The sequence below is a fragment of the Dysidea avara genome, chromosome 3, assembly GCF_963678975.1.
Source record: "Dysidea avara chromosome 3, odDysAvar1.4, whole genome shotgun sequence".
Lineage (NCBI taxonomy): Eukaryota > Metazoa > Porifera > Demospongiae > Dictyoceratida > Dysideidae > Dysidea > Dysidea avara.
Window position 1 is genome coordinate 26,880,134 of NC_089274.1, and position 8,494 is coordinate 26,888,627.

General features: G+C 39.5%; 1 pseudogene; it reads right to left on the minus strand.

The window, feature by feature from the left end:
- Window positions 1–699: 699 nt before the first annotated feature.
- Window positions 700–1,911, minus strand: LOC136248442 (uncharacterized; annotated as a pseudogene).
- Between the last annotated feature and the right edge of the window lie 6,583 nt (window positions 1,912–8,494).

The following is an 8,494-nucleotide window of genomic DNA, read 5'->3' on the forward strand; positions in this document are numbered from 1 at the left end:
AAGGTTATTTCAAACACTTAGAGGTTGAAGAGACTATGGGACATCTGCATAATATGACTATATCTTACAAATTTAAAATGAACAAGTACATCCTTGGGTCATTACTAACAAAAAATCGGCCATTTGAATCACAGGTAAAACAACGGGTCATTTATACCCATTTGAATTTACAGTGTAGCTTTGTTAACATTAATAATATTATGCTGAGGAAACATTTCAACCAGAACATCATGTTTGTACCTAAAACTGAAAGTATATCTATACCATGTTTAGCCACAAAGAGATATTTTTGAATTAATGGATTTTCTAATTATAAAGCACTGTGAAAATTATTGTAGCACTTGGAAGTGCTACACATTACATATACTTTTTGACTGAAATAATCAAAAATTAGCACTTTGGTGCTACCATTTAACAGTGCACAATCTTTGGTGGATGTTTGGTACAATGGTGAGGAAGCATTGCAGAGGTCAAGAAGTTAAACTGGCTTCAGCTCACATGTCCTTATAGCTATATGTAGCAAGCTTTAGCAGTGAAGTTATTTTGATTGTCCTTTTTATTGTAGTTGACGGGTTCTATCAGAATATTTTCTTAGATACTCCAACTCATATATATATAGTTCTAAAGATACATTCATTATTACTATATATTTCAATACAAGCATGTTATCAGTGCATTACAAAACAAACAAACAAACAAACAAACAAAAATCCTGCAATCTTGTGCAGAAAATTATGTTTGCCATCAACTGTTCTTATATAGGGGTTATATAAAAGTTACAGTCAGTGGGCAGCATTATATTTATTCAGGTACAGTAGCAAGTTTGGAATTGACCAATACCTTAGTTGCAGTGGGGCCTGGTTTACCACCATGAAAGTCAAACTTCAATTCCACACCAGGTCGGAAACTTAGGCAATGTGTAGAGCCACCAAAGTGAAACATACCTAACTGTTGACCTTTCTTCACCCACTGTCCTTCAGTAACAGTAATATCACAGGAGGATACTTCAACCATTCCAATAGCTACAAAGCACATCAACCCTATGTATGGATTATCTGCTTCAATGGCGATTATGGCTCTGGTCTGCACTTCAGCAAGGTAACCTTGATCAAAATGATCTTTTATCAGTGGTTCAGAAAAGAAGGTGCCATCTTTGACATATGCTTTAACAATTTTACCATTTACTGGACTATGCCATTGGTGATAGTAATAGATATCAAGAAAGCCTTGGTATACAGTTCCTCCAACAAATCTGTCAGCAAGTGATTCATTTGCTAGCATAAACTTCAAGTTATAAGGCTGGCCTTTTATCCAAAATTTGCCATGCTTTGAAGCATTTCTTTCTACTCTCAATGGTGCTGATTTGCATGCATTGACAATAACCTTGTCATCATCTGGATGCGCAATGGGACGAGCATTAGGTCGAACTTGTCTGGTAAAGAAATCATCCCATGAGGTGAAACCATAGTGGGTCACATACAAATTGCTCTTCAAAGTTTCCTCCCATCTTTTCTATGCATTGGTTGCTTAGCCATCCATCAGTCGTCAGAACATAACATGATGAAGGTGACATTAGAAACTTTGCCCAAGTATTTAAGATTTTCTTAAGATGAAAATTTACTGTTGTATTTAAAAACGCAGCGTACCCACCAGTTGTGCCTGCTTGCTTATATAGTGATTGTGTACATTGACACAACTACAGAAGGACCATCTGGATTGTATTCTGGAGCTTGTAACAAGATATTGTTCATTAGTTGAGGCATAATTATGGTGATAATTTCTAACCTCGAATTGGCTGGTTTGAGACTTCTTAGTTGTTGGGGTCTCAGTAAACATTTCATTGAAGAACATCGTAAGCTCTGCACTACTTTCTATGGCATCTTTGAAGCTCTGAACAACTGGATTCAGCATTGTAAGAAATCAGGGGTCGTAGGCCTGATATTTGAGAAGTGAAAATAATATACGGTGCTGAATGGGATTCTATACAGCTACAGGTTAAACATTAACTTGGCTCTGCGTTGAAAGTAATACCTGCACCATAACATTACATGCAGTACCTTAAATAGTATAGGATTGAAGGTGGTCTAAGGCTGGCAACTAAATCTTTAGGAAATGCATAGGTTTTAACCACAATACACCACGCACAACACGAACTTACGTGGGTCTGTATCCAGGAGACTTAGCTACTTACCATCTTCGATTGCATATAATCTCATCTCTGTTAACGAAGGCTAGATCCTGGTTTTCGGTTATTACTCTCTCCACAATTTATTATTTCTGGCAGTGCTCAGTCCTGGCCTCCCAAAACAGACAACTAAATTCCAACCGTCTCTCCTTTGCAGCAAACCCCTTTACAGGACTATATATATTATATAGGGATCACGTGATCACATATAATAATAATTAGTTATAATCAATCAGAGTTTAGCTAATGGCTGTCAGTTTAGCTGCAGGTCAGCAGTCTTCAGGAAGAATAAATGACATTATTTTATGGCAGACATTAATAACAGATGAATGCACGAATGCATGTACTGGTCGCACGTACAAACAACAGTATGAAGAAGCAAGCAAGCGAGCACTCATCTCACTCACTCACTCACTCACTCACTCACTCACTCACTCACTCACTCACTCACTCACTCACTCACTCACTCACTCACTCACTCACTCACTCACTCACTCACTCACTCACTCACTCACTCACTCACTCACACACACACACACACACACACACACACACACACACACACACACACACACACACACACACACACACACACACACACACTCACTCACTCACTCACTCACGCACGCACGCACGCACGCACACACGCGCACGCACACACACACACACATGCATGGGGGATCACACTGATATACATGCTTGTAATTTACAAACTCACCATATATATTTGTATGGGTCACCATTTTTGAAGGGGCATTGAGGGGCCACCATCCTCACCCCTCACACTTTGTCAGTTAGAATTCCAACATTGAACTAAATAATTAGAATAAGCATAAAAAATGGGCACAGTAAAGCAAACAGAATTACAGACAGACAAACAAACAAACAAACGTAAGACTAGGCATTTCATAAAGAAAAATACATCCCAGACCGTCACTATAGCATCTTTACGCCACTGCTGGATGCAAACATCGTGTGTGGGCGGGACAATTTGTGATTCTGTTTGTTATTCAAGTTTATGACTCACAAAGTAATTCATAGTAGTGGTGATATAATAAAGATGTCTTGCCTTTTGTGTGAAGCTTATCACCAGCTATTTTACTTTTACATGTTCTTGTGCATGGGCACCCCATCCACCCCTCCCCTCCCTCCCTCCCTCCCTCCCTCCCACCCCTTATATGCTACACGTGTAATATTATGGTAGCTTGAAAAAACTTGTTAAATTTATAGGTTTTTGTGCAAGTATTTAAATACTCTAATGCAACAAACAGCACTTTTTGACAAATGTTCAGATATGTACATTTCTGAACATTTCTTGTAATGGTGATTCTGGCTGCGCCTTACCATCAACCTCTTCTATTTGCTTTTGCAGCCATCGGTCTAAAATGGCTTGATCAGAAGACAGCCACCTGCCCACACAATACGGCAGACTGCAGTTGGCAATCGCCACCGCATTCTTGTCTGTGCGAGCTGGTGTGTCATGATCTCTACTGGGTCTTGTAGGAAAGATACAGCAGCAGTTTAGGAAGGCGGCTTGCCATTATGAACTTGATGTGGAGAGATTCAGCACCCCAGAGAAAACTGAACTTTGTTGAGTAAGGTAGGCACCAAGCGGCCACTCACGCTATGAAATTTTGTACAACCACACAGAAATTAATTTTGAAATTTGAAATTTGGAGTGAAATCAGAAATTTTTGGCACGGACTTTTTCATTAGCGCACCCCATTATCGTAACATCATCTGTATTCCCCATGTCTATGCAAGCTATTACATAGTAGAAATCATTTAAGTGTTGTACATATAAGGCATCTTAGAAACCACAATTCTGTAGTGTCTTCATTTTTTACTGCTTCAGTGAAATTTACAGCTCAGATTTCAGTCTTTATAGGCATAGCAGATTTCAGTGGACCTTACAAGGAGCAACTGATTTGTTTGCAGCTTTAGTAGCTATTATTCATTCAAGAGGTATGCAAGCTATATAAATTTAGCTATACTGGATTTTGTATCTGTGTATGGTAGCTTTCACCTAGGGAAGTGCATGGGCTGTTAGCTTAAATTGGCTATTTATAAATGTGAAATTGGCTATTTATAAATGTGAAATTGAAAAAAAAACTGAAGCTAGCTACGTAGAATTCTTTTTATTTTACATCCAGCACTGAGCATGCACTTGTGACAGTCATACCACTCTGTGCTGACATAAGCAGCATGTCTTGATAATTATATAATGAGAATACAGGGGCGGATCCAGACTTTTAAAAAGGGGAGTTCCACTTTGGAATTGTAACTTCAGCTAGGAAGACCAAAAAAACTTACTGACAATAGCTGACCCTCACCATAGATACATAGCTTGCTACACTGCTCCTCAAAAGGCTACTGTGACTGCTCTATTAGAGTATCTCAAGTAAGAGAAGCTCTTTCAAAAGGGTTTAAACCCCCCCTAGGGGCAGGGGCGGATCCAGACTTCTAAAAAGGGGGTTCCACTCTGGAATTGCAACTTCAGCCTAGCTCGAAGACCAAAAAAGAAAGGTCATCACCTACTGACAATAGCTGCCCCTCACCAACTATATTTCCTTATTTTATATTTCCTTATTTATAACTCTACACATAGCCTGCTACACTGTTCCTCTTAAGAATAATGTGACTGCTCTATTAGAGTATCTCAGTCGAGTAAGAGAGGCCCTTTCAAAAGGGGGGGGTTCCATGGAACCCTTTGAACCCCCCTGGATCCGCCCCTGTAAAGCCCTGGTAAATGAAGAATTAGTCCGGGTAACTGAAGATGAAGCCCTAGGCGAATTACAGCCCGGGAAGTATTTATTTATTTATTATTTATTAATGCTTTACAGCACAAGTGCTGAAGGTCTGTAGGACACCTGGTCCTACAGCCTGCTCAAAGACTTTAGCTACTTAGACTTTAACTACTTAAGGTGTGTTTGAAAAGTTGGAGAAAGGAGAAAAAATCCATGACTGGACCTAGGTAGCCTTGAACCTGCAGCCATCTGATTTACGCTCGAACGCTTACAGGAGTCTACCAGGTGGTCAGGATGTTTTCTCCTTGTTATTTTCATGTAATTATATCCATAGGAATTCTAGAGAGTAACTCATTATCTCTAAGTACCCCAAGTAGAACCAAATGGACTCTACTTTATTTATTAATGCTTTACAGCACAAGTGCTGAAGGTCTGTAGGACACCTGGTCCTACAGCCTGCTCAAAGACTTTAGCTACTTAGACTTTAACTACTTAAGGTGTGTTTGAAAAGTTGGAGAAAGGAGAAAAAATCCATGACTGGACCTAGGTAGCCTTGAACCTGCAGCCATAGGTAGCCTTGAACCTAAGTATAGTCTAGCAAGTTGACTTAAGCATCTATACAGCTAAATCATATTCATAGTATAATTGTACAATAATGAACTATCTATACTTACCACAGTCAGTCCCTTTACTAATCCCGTGGTGCAACGCTATACACAAGCTTGAAATTACCAATCAAATCTACAAACAGTCCGTAATCACGTGAGTTACTAGTTCAATAATTATGTCAAAACAGGAATTGCCAGAATAAAAGAAAGATAAGCATCAGTGATGTACTGCAAGGGCTCAATGAATTAATTTAAGGCAGTGCATGGTTACTGACTCGGAACCGAAAGTCGGTGCAATAATGCCAGGGCTATTGAACCGACAGTCACGTGACACCTACCAAATAGACTTTTACAGGCCATGAGAAGGGCTAACTAATTCCGAACAACAAACTATACAGTAGGAATGGACGATTATATGAATCTAGTATTGCTTTAATAATCACGTGAGCTATGTACTATAGAAGTCCGTGAATTCATGAGGCTCCTCCATCCGTGTAGTCATACTCTTCAGGACATCAGTCTGACTTTAATATGGCGGAACCAGGGGCGGATCCAGACTATTAAAAGGGGGGGTTCCATTTTTGGAATTGCAACTTTAGCCTAGTGTAAGTTGAAGACCAAAAAAAAAAAAAAAAAAAAAAGTCATCACCTGCTGACAACAGCTGCCCCTCACCATAGATACCCTTACCAATATACTTCCTTATGTATATCTAGATACATAACTTGCTACACTGCTCCTCAAAAGACTACTGTGACTGCTCTATTAGAGTATATCGATTTGACTGCTCTATTAGAGTATCTCGAGTAAGAGAGGCTCTTTCAAAAGGGGGGTTCCATGGAACCCTTGGAACCCCCCCTGGATCCGCCCCTGGGAACCACGAGTGGTCACGAATTACAAAGTTGACAACATGCAAGTATGAAAGTTGGGATCAAGAACTTAAGGCTGGCCATTGCAGAAAATGTGTAGCTATACTCAGTTAACTGACATCAGAGACTCCAGGGTTGTGGAAAAGACTAAAGAACAGCCTAAATATGCTGTAAAGAACTCCTGTTTTCATGATGGACCATTGTTTAAGAGCCAACCAACAGCTGGTACTAGCACAACGAAATGCAAGTGTTTTGTGTACTAAGACAGGTACGTACATTGAGATCACTCAGTGGATTATATTGCCATTATTACATTGGATGAAAATTGTACTGTATGGGAATATGCGTGATAGTTGTATTGGTGTGCATGTGGTGTGTTTCAGTTGAGGCCATGTACTTAACAATGGTTTCTGTCTGATGATTAGTTCAATATTCATCTAAAATGTTTTTCACCATTTATGTATGAAAACTTGACTAGTTTGCCTATTTCTGTTTTCACAATAAATGCATTGGGTAAACAATGCATGCTACAAAAATAATTTTACGCATGTTGTAGTTACAGCAAACAGTGAAACAAGACACAACTGATGTGCCATTGTATTTGCCTGTTCATGGAAAGTAAAAATATCTTTGTTTCATTTCTTTACCATCAAGCAAACATGAGTTAAGTGCATTTGTTTACATTGCAGTAAAACGTAACTTTATCATCTAAGCCTGAACAGCCTTCTTACTTGTAAGCATAAGTGGATTAGGTAAAAAACGATTACCTTGATGGATTTACCAGTTCATGATGAACCAAGTCCCAGTTCCGTTGACTGTTGGACTCGTAAATTAAATAAGTGCCTATTATAGTCACTACAATTCAACAGTTTTGCTGTTCCTGCTTTTTATCACTATTTGACTCCAAAAGCATTCAAGAGGTAGGGCTAAACCATTGGTTTTACCCCTACATAACAACAAAATCTTAGAAAAGAACTCTCCATTAGTCAGGATTTTACTCAGCTGATCACAAATGGCAAACATCACAAATTAGGGCACTATATAAGCACTGGGTTTGGTGTAATAATGCTATGGCTATTGGACTGACAATCATGTTATGTAATACTGACTGACTCATCATGCATTTTGAATTTTATTGCAGGATACAAGATGTTTGAAGCTCTTCCACTTGTGTTGTAATACTCCTCAGGAAATCGTTTATGATGAAAAGAGTAGTGAGTTTATCCATGCCAGGCTGTAGAATCTTCGGTTCCCTATTGACTTTTATGATTCAAATAGGCTAGGTGGCTCTTGACCAACTCAGCTTTGCCAACATATACATGTCAGTTTGTGTATTAAATTACATTGCTAAATATCTCATGTATCATCCTGTTTGTACATTACATTATAGAAATGGAGCAAGGCCTTTCATTACTTCTATGAAGTATATCCATATAGCTACTGCTTTGTGTGCTAGTCAATGCCAGCCAACTTTATACCTAAGTAAAATTGCATGGCTTCTAGCTGTACTACTCTATACTATTGTGCCTGCTATCAACACTGTACTGTACATGTTCTGATCAACGTTGAAACCGGGTCACTACTGCTGACCCGGATGACCCACTGACCCGGATGTGACCCGGATTAATTAAAGCCGAGACGTGTTTCAGCTAGTCTCGAGCGAGCGAACGAGTCTACATTTTGAGCGTTCGATTCGTGTTGAGTAAATATTGCAACTTCAGCCTAGCTGTAGGTTGAAGACCAAAAAAAAGAAAAAAAAGGTCTTCACCTACTGACAATAGCTACCCCTCACCATAGATACCCTCAGTTTCGTGCTACATACTACACTTACTAACAAATGGGCGTGGCTGAGCGTATGTTGGTAATGCGATAAGTGGGCGTGGCTCACGAAAGAGCTACGCGATAGCGTTAAGTTTCCACGTCGTCAAACGAACAATTTCGTTTCTCACGTGATCCAATCCGGGTCAGACCCGGATAAATTGTAAACCGGGTCAGACCCGGATGACCCGGAGAAAATGTGACCCGGATGACCCGACCCGGGCGAATTTTTTTTTTGGGCACACTTTGGACTTAGAAATTTTCACGCA